Source organism: Puma concolor, chromosome D3 (assembly GCF_028749965.1).
Source record: "Puma concolor isolate L17-30 chromosome D3, mPumCon1.1.hap2, whole genome shotgun sequence".
NCBI classification, from domain to species: domain Eukaryota; kingdom Metazoa; phylum Chordata; class Mammalia; order Carnivora; family Felidae; genus Puma; species Puma concolor.
The window spans coordinates 89,045,055-89,058,191 of record NC_141678.1 but is presented as its reverse complement, the minus strand read 5'-3'; positions in this window follow the sequence as shown (position 1 = coordinate 89,058,191).

The following is a 13,137-nucleotide window of genomic DNA, read 5'->3' as shown; positions in this document are numbered from 1 at the left end:
GTCAGAATGTTGTGGAATTTAATGATTTCTTGAAATACGCCGTAGGTGGAGAACCCGGAGGGGGCCAGAGGTAAAGTAAGTTGCAGCCACGTTGGCATACTAATTACCAAACCGGTTGACACAGAGCCTCAGGTATCGCTATTGTCACAGCAGATAAAACACATCCTTTTGGCTTGTGAAGGTTTTTGGAGTCCTTTCATGAAGCCAGATGGGTTCTAATGAATGCGGTAACGGTACACAGGCCTACGTCTTTTTATTCCTAACTGGCAGCCTGAGATCCATTTGGGATTTACCTAATGAGTCTACCCCGGGAAACTACCCTTTGCATTAATTAGCTCTATGGGCCGAACAGGGGGAACACACAGAGGGCTGTTAAAATTGAGGAGACAATGGCAAACTCTCAGTTCTTTGGACCCGTAGCCTTTTTAAATCTGAAAATTGTTTTTATACAAAGGAATGATATTCCCGGCACCCTGGAGAGTTGCCCAGCCTTGAGAGTGTGGCCAAGAACATTCCCCCTTTTTCTTCATGACAGGATCTCAGTTTTGTTTGCAGCACCCGTGAGCCCCATGGAGTGTTCACCTCCTCGCGTAGGCGGGGCCACGTGAACGAGCTCTAGTCAATGACGCCCAGGTATGTCTGCCGAGTGTGGCTTCTGCGGACGCCATGGTTTGGGGGCCAAAAAGGAATCAAGTCACTCTTCGCTTTTACTTTCGCTTCTGTCCGTTTGGACGGTAGACATAGTGAAGGTGAAGCGGTTATTTGGATTTTATAAGGAAGAAGTCTCCATGATGAGGATGGCCAAGCAGAAAAATACACAGGGTCCAAGACAGGTTGGCCTCACGTACGCATGTATCTCTCTGGGCTGGCCACTGACATTAAACATCCGAGTCCCTATTTGGCTAATCGCTGATATCCCAAGCCCCAGGGGGGGTCGAAGCTGTCTCTAAAATGTTTTTGTCAATTAAGTAAAGGAAAGACTTAGACTTTAAGAGTCACCTTTGCTTGCACGACATGAGTTTGCTTCTTTTCCTGAAAAGATAGGGGAAAAAAGTCCAGCCTCTCACTCTTGACCAGCATACCCACAGTCTACTCACACAGAGCATTTGTGTGCCCCAAACACCCAAGGATCATAGGAAAGGTTGCCTGCCGTTCAACCCCAATATACAGTCAAAATCACTTAGTAGAGATTTTTTTTTAACATTTATTTATTTTTGAGAGACAGAGAGACAGAGAACGAGCAGGGGAGGAACAGAGAGAGAGAGGGAGACACAGAATTCGAAGCAGGCTCCAGGCTCTGAGCTGTCAGCACAGACGGACATGGGGCTCGAACCCCACCAACTGGGAGATCATGACCTGAGCCAAAGTCAGTTGCTTAACCGACTGAGCCACCCAGGCGCCCCTAAAATCACATAGTAGAAAATTTTAATTTGGTGCGCCTTTCTGGACCCTGCAAAAATAGACCTTTTCTTGACAATTTTTCCATGTGATGCCTAGGGTCCTAGCCCCTCTCTGAATCTTCTCTGCAGTCCTCAAGTGCCACTTTTATGTTTTTATGTAACTTCTGTTTGAAACTTAAAAGCAATTCTCTCTTTTTTATCTCCCCAGCAATAGTCTGACTTTTTATTTTGAGGCCATCGTACCAACACAAAGGCTGCCTTTCTTCCTCAACCATGTTTTAAAGTATTTTGTATTTGTTTGCTCGTATTTTTTTAGAAAACTTTTTATGTTGTTTTGCTAAGAAGAATATCGGTGTCGGTTATTCAAACATATGGATTGCTTTCACTTTGCTGTAAGTTAAGGAAGAAACGATGTATGTGTACATACTGATGTGGACTTATGTCTAGTTTTATATTTATAAGAATGACCATCTATGTGGGCGCTATTAATTAAATTTCTACTTCGGAGGGCGGATAAAGTCTTTAGAAATGTCTTCGGAAATATCAGCCGAATCTCAGAAGCTGTTGAAGAGGCAGCTAGTGTTGCAAAGTGGGAAAATCAGACGGTCTGGCAGGCACTTTGGCGTTCTGTAACCATTTCTATGTCTGCATCTCCCTGAGTTTCCATCTATTAAATAGAAATAAGACACTGCGGTCATCATGTGGCTTTGAAGATTAATGGTACTGTGAATATAGGCTACGTGAGACAAGAATTGCTGGGAAATGGTAGAGTCCTTGATTTTCTGTTGAGACAGAAAACCCATCTTAATGTGTAGATTGCAGACTCCATAATTTTTTTTTTTGACCAAAAGTTGATCTGAGTTTTCCTAATGGCGGTTTGCCTTAGATTTCTTCTCAGTATCTATTCTATTGAGTGTTAATTCAGGCAATGAGCTCATTATCCCAGATAGGAGCACGTTACTATCTGGTGATTACAGCCCATGACACAACAGGCAATGAGTTCTCTACCATCAACTCAAAATAGGGTTTTCTGGCATGGCAAATGCCTCACACAAGGGGCCACCGGCAGCACCCCCTGCAGTGTGGCTCAGGATGACTCACTTTCAAGTATTTCCTTTTTTTGCAAGCCAAATCATCTGCACATAGTTAACGTGAGAGAAAGCGGGTGGAAAGAGGTGGTTAGTGTTGGAGCTTGGAATACAGCTGAAGATCATTACCTGAAATTAGCCCTCACCAGCCCACAGAGAGACCAAGGAGAAAACCAGGGAGGTTCCCCGTTTAGATTCCAGAGCGTATACAAGCATGTGGTGTGAATACCTATTACTCGATCCCTCTGGGAGGGTTGAGCTTTTATACTTCAGAATCGGCGTCAAGACCATGTTGAGAATACAGAAAGGAGAAATGCATTCGCCTTCTCCTGTTTCTTTGCCAGAAACCACACTATCAAATAATACATGAGAATAGGGAAATGTTTGTGATGCCTTTTAATTTCTTTGACAAAGAAAATGCCAGTTTCAGCATGAAATTCTTATATGCCTCTCTGGGTAAATTTTTTTTTTCCTTCACTATCTAATTATTTTGGCATGAGATATAGAGTTGTCTGTATCTGGGGGGTGGATGTTGCTCTAGGAAAACGATTTTGGATTGAAAACGTCCTTGATGTAAGTAGCTCACATCTCTGTTCTTATTAGAGCTCTGTTCACCATGCAGCTTGTCTCTTTCCAATCCCAGAAAAACACGCTGAAACGACATACAGAAAATATAGCGACATATATGAACACCATTTATTATTTCGTGACTAATTTCCTAAAAGCTATACTTTACAGCCATGTGTTAGCTGAAATCAAACAATGCAACGTTGTGCAGATATAACTGATCTCTTTTTGAGTCAGGAACTCCTGATGGCACTTTTACCAAAATGACTTTTATAATATTTAAAGCCTACGTTGTAAGATACGATAAAAAAATGTATTGGCATAGTTTACTGATCTCTTTAAAGTATTAGGTGTGAGACTTTCATAGATCTTTAAACAATATATTTTTAGGAGGGTTGAAATTGAGTCATTACTTAAATATACTTGAATCTAAAAAAATAGTGCGATCGTTTAAGTGTTTTTTCTAATAGCTACAGTTTATTAAGTGCTTCCTCTATAACAGGAATTGTGCTCATTGAGTTATAGGAATTCTCCTATCTGACACTCACTGCAGTGAAATTTCACCCTGTGAAATGAGTATTATTATTTTTCCCATTTTAAAGATCAAGGTTCTGAAGCCTAAAGAGATTGAGAGTCTTGCCAAAGGCAAGTTGACTGGGTTGGACCCATACCCGTTTAACAACAGAGCTTGTATTATTAATGATACGGATGTTCTTCTAAAACATTCTGCCAATGTTCATATCCTTATTTCTTTTCAGTACAAGACTTTTATCTCTAGGCTTCCAGCGAATACGCTGAGGATTTTAAAAATAGTTTCTGGGGGCACCTAGATGGCTTAGTCAGTTAAACATCCAACTCTTGATTTCAGGTCAGGTTCTTGATCTCATGGATCGGTTCATGAGTTCAGGTCCCAAGTCAGCACGGGGCCTGCTTGGGATTCTCTGTCTCCCTCTCTCTCTGCCCCTCCCCCACTGGATTGACCACGCTGGCTCACTCTCTGTCTCTCTCTCAAAAATAAATAAACATTAAAAAAAAAATCGTTTCTGAAGGTTATGTAATAAGAGCATGCCATTAAAGTACTTCTCGTTGGTTCAATCTAATCCTACGGAGACACATCATTGACTCTGTGTTCAAAATGGCGTGCTTCGTAGGACTGCCATTGTAGAATTCTTCATGTGATGACCTTGACCCTTCTGCCTTAAATCCATGCATTCCTGGTTGAAGAGAAAATCCTAGGACAGGGGTCTGTGATTATCACTCTCCTCCTCTCACTTAAAAGCTGTGCCTAATGAGACATTTGGGTTTTGCATCTGGTCCTATTGGTGATTTGGGGTTTTCCAGGCTAAAAACATATCATGAAGTTAGTAAGCCTAAAATTTAAGCTAGGCTTGAAAATAACATCCCTAGGAGCCTTCAGCTTTATCACCGACTCCAGTTCCCCATCTAGAAAATGGAAACCATAATATTTAGCTGAACCACAGTGGGATGTTGTGAATGGCTAATTACAAGGATTCAGCTTATTGAAGTTGTAGATAATTGCTAAGCATCTTTTTAACCTCTGCTCTGCACTGCCAGGGGGATAGAGGCAATGAGCTCATGGGTTTCTTCCATTCTAAGTGTTCGATCATTAGAGTTTGAACATCTGCACCAGAATGTACTTGTTGGTGAAAATCAAGCAGAATGGAACGTGTCGCTACAATAAAAGGGGCTGATGGGTTCAAAATAGGGCATCCACCTTTGAATATCCGCTCTAGTAGGTCCTACACAATCTTTCCCCTGCTTTCTGGCATCTGTCTTTCATCTACTCCACATCAACCAGAACGGGCTCCTCGCTGTTCCTCAAAGGGCAAAGCCCTGCTATTTTGCCTGGTAAGCGCTTCCCCACGACGTCCACAGTGTTGGCTCACTGACTCAAGTTCTCTGCTCACCTGTCATCCTGACGGAGATGACCTCCGTGGGCTCTCCGTCTAAAAAGCCCCACTCTATTATCTTTTGCCCCTACAATCCTCCCCAGTCTTCCACCCCCAGTCTTTAGTCCGTTACCCTGCCTTATTTTTTATAGTGATCACAGTCCCTTCGCCCATTATATTTGGTTGTTTGTTCTCTGTCATCTTGTTCTATGGAGGTAAGTTCTGTGAGAACAGGGGATTTTGTATGTTTTGCTGATTACTGTATTCTCAACACCAAAAGGGTGCTTGGAATATTTTAAGCAGTCACTATGTGCGTGGTGACTAAGTGGATAAACGTATGGGGAATATTTCTGCATTATATATTCTTCAGTCTTTATGTCCCAAGTGTCTGTTTCCAATAATCATTAATGTGGTCTACTTTTGATTTTTTGACATTTATAAGGCAGAGGAAAATCTTACCCTTCAGGAAGTCTTGAAAGCAACTTAAAACTCCCCGAAATCAGACCCTTAATTTACTATATAAACACCAAAAGAGAGGGCAACAGAAATATGTGTCTTTGATCTAACATTAGTTTTTCATGTAGTCTTATCATCATATACATCTGAAATTATTTTAAACTTTCTGTGGCATACTTAATCTAGTGTAGACCGAGGTTCTGAAAGAACCGAGTTCCAGTCTGAATGAGACATTTGCCAACTGAGTGTTGCTTGTGCTACAAATTCCGGGATAATAATGCCTACTTATATATATTTTTCTCATGTGAGTTGGTTACATAAGATCATTCTAAGACGTCTAACGAAATTACTAATGTATATTGGGATCTAGTATGTGTTAGTTTTCCTTCTTCACAGAGCAAGATACATAAATCTTTATTTACCCAGGAAACCAGGCATATGTTTCAAATATCTGTTTTTTCTCCTTTCAAAGACTGGCTACGTCACCTCTGGGTACTCTGCAGATCTTTCTGCTGTTGCTGAAGCTCTGAGAGGCTCCTTCTTCAAGCTATTACTTCTTCATTCTTGAGGCTCTTTTTCTACTTTTTCAGTATTTGAACTTTATTACTTGAACTTCCTGTCCTCCAACAATCGCATCAGTGTTGGTGTTTCTAAAGATTCTGTTGTTGTTCCTTCACTGCCCTTTCCATAAATGTTCTCCAAATGATTTTGTCCATTTTCTTCTTTTTACTATAATCCACATGCTAATGATTCCCAAGCCCAGCCGTCTAAGATTCAGGCTCCTATTTTCAAGCAGTGCCCTGCTAGCTCTATATTGATGATGCCTCTAATAACGTTGAAAAGTGGAAAAGTTTGTGCTCCCTAGTGAAGTTGGTCTTTTTGCCGTATTTGCGTGATAATTGGGTGGGGAGGAAGTAGGAAAAGGGAGAAGACAGAGCTGAGTTCTGGTTACTAGTTAATGTGGCAGCAACAAATGAGAGGAGGGGGTGACAGAAATGCCCTGACTCTCAAATATGGTGTTGGTTACCCGGACAAATAACTTTACAGAGAAAGTGGGCAGGTGCTACTTTAAGGTAGGTTTAAGTTAACATCAACAGAGATAGATTCAAATCAAACTTGGATACGACACAACGAAAAGAACACATTATCCCCCCCTTTTTTTTTGCTTCTCAGATGCATAAACTGAGTCAAATCATATAAAGACAAGAGATAAACCAACGTGAAAAGACATTCTAGAAGATAACTAGCTGGTAAGTTTTGAAAGTGTCAAAGTTGAAGAAAGGTTGAGAAAGAGACATGATTTTAAGGCATGGTTTTGATCTGGATCGTTTTGCTATAAAGAATGCTGTTGAAGTCATATTTCCTTTGTAGACCTCAGTTTTTCCTTCTGCAAAATGAATGGCTTGGGTTAGTTTTCAAAAATGACAGCTGATGTTTATCAAGTGCTTAGTCTACCCTAGGTACACGCGCACACACACACACACACACACACACACACACAAATGCTATTGGAACAACTGGAAAAATTTGAACTGGGTCTAAGGATGATATTGTAGTAATGTCCCCATTTTTGTTTCTTACTTTTAATTTGCCATATTGTGATTAGATAGGGGAAGGCCCCGATTGTAGGAAATACACACTCACTGTAATATTTGGGATGATGGACAACATGCTGGCTACTTTTTCTGAAATGGTTTTGGGGACAAAAAGATGTTTGTCCTGTACTTGCAATTTTTCTGTAAAGCTTGAGATTGTTTCAAAGTCAAAATAATTTTTAAAAATATATAGAGAGTTTTCCTAAATGTCAGATAACAATTGGAAGATAAAAGCTATATAGCAACTTAATCAGAATTATATCTCTAAATGGTTGTTCTGGCAGCTCTGTGGAAAGTATATGTGGAGAGTGGGAGAGTGGAAGGATTGTGACACTCTTGGAATGTGACTTTTGGGGAAAGATACAGTAAGGTTCCCTACTGGAAGGACACATTGCAAAATAGCCGCCCATCCTCCAAGCTGAGATGGTTCCAGGCCAATCTCTCAAAGTGCATGCCTATATAGAGAGTCCCTGAGAAATGCAAACCAGATGGAAAGCTATAGCAGCTGTCTACACAATAGGTGATAAGTGGCTGTAAGGGAAGATGACTTCCAGATATATTTTGGAAATTGGATAGATAGAACAGGCTGAAAGATTGGGTCAAGGAAAAGAGAGGACTCAAGAATGACTCATGTGGTTTTAGCCTGTAACTCCAGCAATGGCTTAGTGGGGTATCATTTATACGTGGAGAAGAGGGATGAGCAATTTGGGGAGAAAAATCAAGAATTCATATCTTGTTACGAGTAGGCAATTCACTAAAGAAGAAACTCAATGATCGACACCTACAGATTAATATCCCACTTCATTAGTATTCAGAAAGTAAACAAAACATTGAAGCGTTTTTGACCTGTGAGACAAGCAAAATCTTTTTCTTTCAAATTTGATTTCTATTATTGATGTTTTGGGTACAGAAACAGGTTCTTTTTACACTGATAGTAGGCAGCCTTAATGGAGAGAAAATATGGCTCTAATAGGAAGCCAATAATTCATGCTTTCTGAAAAAAGTAATTCTACTTTTATAAAGTCACCCGAATGAAATTACTAAGGATGTGAAAAAAAAATGTTTAGCTATAAAGATCGTTCCTCTAATGTAGCTTTAAATACAAAAAAAATATCCACTACCTTATTCCTACTATCCATATAATAGGATGCTATTCATTTGCGGTAAACAGAAGAACTGGTCCTTTTTTCTGGAGTTTCCAATGTGTTAATGTAAAAGTAGGCCCTGAGATCCCCAGCCTTAACATCACCTATCCCTGATAGAAGCCAGGATGAAGCGGTGAGAGAACGACTAAGAGGTGGTCAGGTTTTCCTTCAAAGGAGTCATCACCCATTAGGGACCCCAGTAAAGATTGCCTTCTGAGTACCTGGGATGGAAAAAAAAAAAAAAAAAAAAAAGAGGTGGGGGAGTGGAGGGAGGGGGAGAGAGAGGGAAAGAGAGATTTCTTCTTTTTACCTTCCAAAACCAAGTGCGATGGGATGCAGAAAACTATGGACATGAAGGTTTCTGCCAACAAAACAAAAATGACAAAAACCAAAAACACAGGCTAAACACCCTGCCCCCTGCAGAAAAATATCATTTGGAGGTGGCCTGCTTTCCAAAGAAACCAGGCAAGTAAGGTAAATGTGGCTCGAACGGATCCTACTGAAGGAGTTATCTTCAGAGTTTCTCCTATTGGGGGTTTGGGAGGCTGGGGTGTTTTTGGGAAAACAATGTAAAACCACCACATGAGGAAGTACCCCCTACTAAGAAAAAACAAACAAACAAACAAACAAACAGAATACCAAGAATCTGGTACCAGCTAACACCAATGGTATTTGGTTTCCAAAACCTACAGAAAGGTTCAGGTACGTGATTTGGCTTTTAACACTTTTGCCTCCTTTAGTGAGTGAGGAGACGCGGACTCTATTAGGTACCCCAAATCTTAGTGGCTTAACACACCATAATCTTGTGCAGATCTGAGGGGAGGGGCTGTTCAAGTCCTGGTGGTCTTCGAGGGCCCAGGGGTCTCCCTGGAGCATCCGCAGTCAGCTCAGAGGGCCCGGTGGATGGCTGACATCTCTCTACTCGCACCCCATTGGCTGTGCTCAGTTACATGGCCCCGCGGGAGGGAGGGGATGTGGTCCAAGGTTTTGGTGAGCTGGTCCTGCCTGCTTCCATGCTTCCTCTCTAGCTGGGCCCTGGGACCCAGAGGAGCCAGAGGCAGCATAGGGAGTTGGGGGAGAGAAAGGAACAGAAATAGGATAAAAAAGGCAAGTTCCTCTTCTCCCACTGAACCTTAGACATCACCTGGGAGCAGAGATGAGGGGGCAGACTTTGAGCTGGGTGATAACTGGATTTTTAAATAACTGAAAACAAGATAATTGTAAAAAAGAAAATTAACTGGAAAAGTTCTAATATCATCTCTATACAGAGCAGGGAGGAGAGAGCAGACAGCTTCAAGACAGAGGTTAAATAAAAAAATGTTCCTCCTTTTGAGGCACACAATTCAACCCAATTAATTAACTGGTGACATTGTTGCTTCCATATGCTGAAATATAATGCTGCCATTAAAAATTATGTTGACTATTTATATTGTATTTGCATGGAAGAACATTCTTGATGAACTATATTAGAAAACAAGTAATGTTATAAGATCATACTTTTGCAAGATAAGTGTATGGAATTTACAGTATAGACATCAGTATATGCATATATGTGTATATAATTTGCACACATAATTTCCATGGAAAGAATAAGACTAGTCATCTCTGGATCATGGCATTTACAGTAATCAAACATGTTTCTCTTTAGATTACGTGTTTACTAATTTTTAGGTACCTGTCATGACTTCAGGAAGGGAAGAATAAAAATAAGGATGACGTTGTGCAATAAACAGTAACAAGTGAAGTTATAAAAATATGTTTGATGTCTACCTACCACATACGCCTTGATTCTGTCTTAACTATTGTCTATATTTTATGATTTTTTTTCAGTCTTATGAACGTGCGACATTAGCGATGATAATAAGTAAGCCGAAACCAATAAGGATATTTGCCTTTAGGTAAATAACATTTTCCGTGAATCTTTTATCTCAACCAATCTCGTTATACATCTTTCATTTTTTATAGTTTCTCTTACTCTAGTAAACATGAAATAAGAATTGCAAGACTTATTTAATAACAGATGTTTCTGCGGTTGGAAAAAACAGCATCTCTCACAATTTTGTGTGGCAAATTTGCATTACAGGAAGTTGTGGACACCCTTTCTAGCAGTAGGGGGCACCAAGGTCTTTGCCTTGTAGCATACAGAAAGTGCCAATTCCATGGTCTTGGCCAGAGGAAAAATAGTCAGCTTTCCAAGTGTAGCCAACCCTCAGGACTCAGTAATTTTCCACAAACACACACTTCTTCAGCCAACACAAGCTCCTTCACGTGGTCTGTGGTCTGTGTTCTGCTTCCAGAGGGTTTACGGCATCAGAGTTACTGGTCTCTCAGAGTAACACTAGTGGCTACTCAAATTCAAACTAGAAGTATGGCCATCTACTCACTGGTTTGGTCTTGATGTCCTTTTCTTTTTTATTGGTAGCCCAACCTGCTTTTATTTGTGTGAGTCTGTCCTACTTGTTGACACAGAGTATTGAGAGATTTTACTGGATAAGATTTAAGAAGGCTGCATTACTACTGTGGAGTCTAATTCATGATCTAAATTCAGTGTGCTACTCTTATTACGATCAAAAGTCAGTTGATTTGCTAACTGATTATTGGCATCCAATGGACATGGGGATACTGTGACTCGATTCTATGAAATTCCAACTAGGGAGCAATAATAGGGTAGGTATCACATTCTAGGCTCTCCAGTTTTTTTATATTTTCACTGGAATGGTATTGTGCACTTAAGATATCAGGATAGATCTACCACATCACATCTAAATCTATATCTATATGTTCCTTATGACCAATCAAAGCTGGAGCCATAGATTCCGTTATTCCCAGGTATAGTTACTAATTATTTTGTTCTTTAGGATTGCATTGAATGCGTAGATTGTTTTGGGTGGTATTGACATTTTGACAATATTTATTCTTCCAATCCATGAACATGGGATGTTTTTCCATGTCTTTGTGTCTTCTTCATTTTCTTTCATACGTTTTCTATAGCTTTCAGCATACAGATCTTTTACCTCTTCGGTTAGGTTTATTCCTAGGTATTTTATGGCTCTTGGTGCCATTGTAAATGGGATTGATTTCTTGATTTCCCTTTCTGTTGCTTCATTATTAGTGCAAAAAAACGCAACTGATTTCTGTACATTGGTTTCGTATCCTGCAATTTTGCTGAATTCATGTATCAGTTCTAGCAGCTCTTTGGTGGAGCCTTTCAGGTGTTCCCTGTAGAGTATCATGTCATCTGCAAAGAGTGAAAGTTTGACTCCTTCTTCGCCAGTTTACATGCCTTTTATTTCATTTTGTTGTCTGATTGCTGAGGCTTGGACTTCCAACACTACGTTAAACAACAGTGGTGAGAGTGGACATCCCTGTCATGTACCTGATCTCAAACGGAAAGGCCTCAGTTTTTCCCCATTGAGGATGATATTAGGTGTGGGCTTTTCACATACGGCTTTGACGACATTGAAGTATGTTCCTTCTATCCTGACATTCTTGGGGATTTTTATTTTGTTCTTTAAACTGAAATATCAATACTACTATTATATTTAAGAGAATGATTGAGTTTATACACATATTTTTTAATGTTTATTTATTTTTGAGATGGCCAGCACAAGTCGGGGAGGGGCGGGGGGGGGTGGATAGAGGGTCCAAGGAGGGCTCTGCGCTGACAGCAGGAAGCTGATGTGGGGTTTGAACCCACAGACATGAGATCATGACCCGAGCTGCAGTCAGATGCTCAACCAACTGAGCCAACCAGGTGCCCCTAGTGGGTTTATATTTTTAAGTCAGTTGATCTAGTCACAAACAAAAATAAGCATTCTCTATTTAAAAGTTAAAACTGTGCCAAACTTTTGGGAAAGTGCAATTTTCCTGAAATCTCAATTCAATAATTTCTAAGAAACTTAGTTCTGTCGTGACAGCTCTGAGAATGGAAAATGTCTTTTGCAAATATTAAATCCCATACCTGGCTTTAAACAATGCCATACCCTGAAATCTTCGGCACATATCAAGTGGTGTTTTAAAAGCACGCAGGGAAATCACTGTTTGCAGGACTCAGATGATGAACTTTCTTTTAATGTGACCAACTGCTGTCTAAGTTACCCCCTCAGCTAAATTTAGATTTGGTTAAACCTTGAGTTTCCTGTCACGGTAACTCAAAATAGTTTATGGTATTATTCTGGAGGCTGGCTGTTACCAACCTCCAGAACTTGTTCAATGTCATCTGAAACTGTCTTGAAAATGGTGAAAAGTCACCGTGTCGAATGTTTTTTTTTTGTTTTTTTGTTTTTTGTTTTTTTTAACTACAAGGTAGTTCCCAAACATGGTACCCAAGTGGGATGTAGCCAGGATGCTTCTGTGTCAACGTTCAATGTTGGCATCGCCTTCCACACGGCCGAGCTTCACAGAACAAGTGGCATTGGCGTCGGCGCTTAACCTGGTGGAGGTAATGCTGCTGGAGAACAGTGAGGAGGAATGATCTGAGCAGGGAAACAATGAGCAGAAAGGTGGAGTTGACAAGGCGGGTATCATGTTCAGGCCACCGTCTTTATTATACGGTGTGCCTGGGGCCAGATGGGGGAGAGTCTTGGAGCCAGGCGAAGGGATTTCCACTTTTTATTTGTAGGCAGTTGGAAGACAAGGAAGGTCATGCATGAGAAGCAATGTGAACAGGAGACCAGAGCAGCGGGACTGGGAAGCAAGAGGGTTGTTCTGCTCGCTGTTTGTAGATGGCTTTGAAAAGGCCAAGTCTGGATGTGTGGGAACCAATTAGAAAGCACTATAAGAATAACAGCAGCCCTGTGTGCTCACACTTAGGTGTTGAGGGTATGTTTTCACATGTTGTAAAGTTAATTCTCTGTGGTAGTTCAGCCCTGAGGAAACAGAGGGGCCAGAGGAGTCTTAAATGCTGCAAAAGACAGCGGTGTCAGTAAATGGCCCCGCGGGGGTGAGGACAGAGGCCCGGGACTCAGCGCCAAACC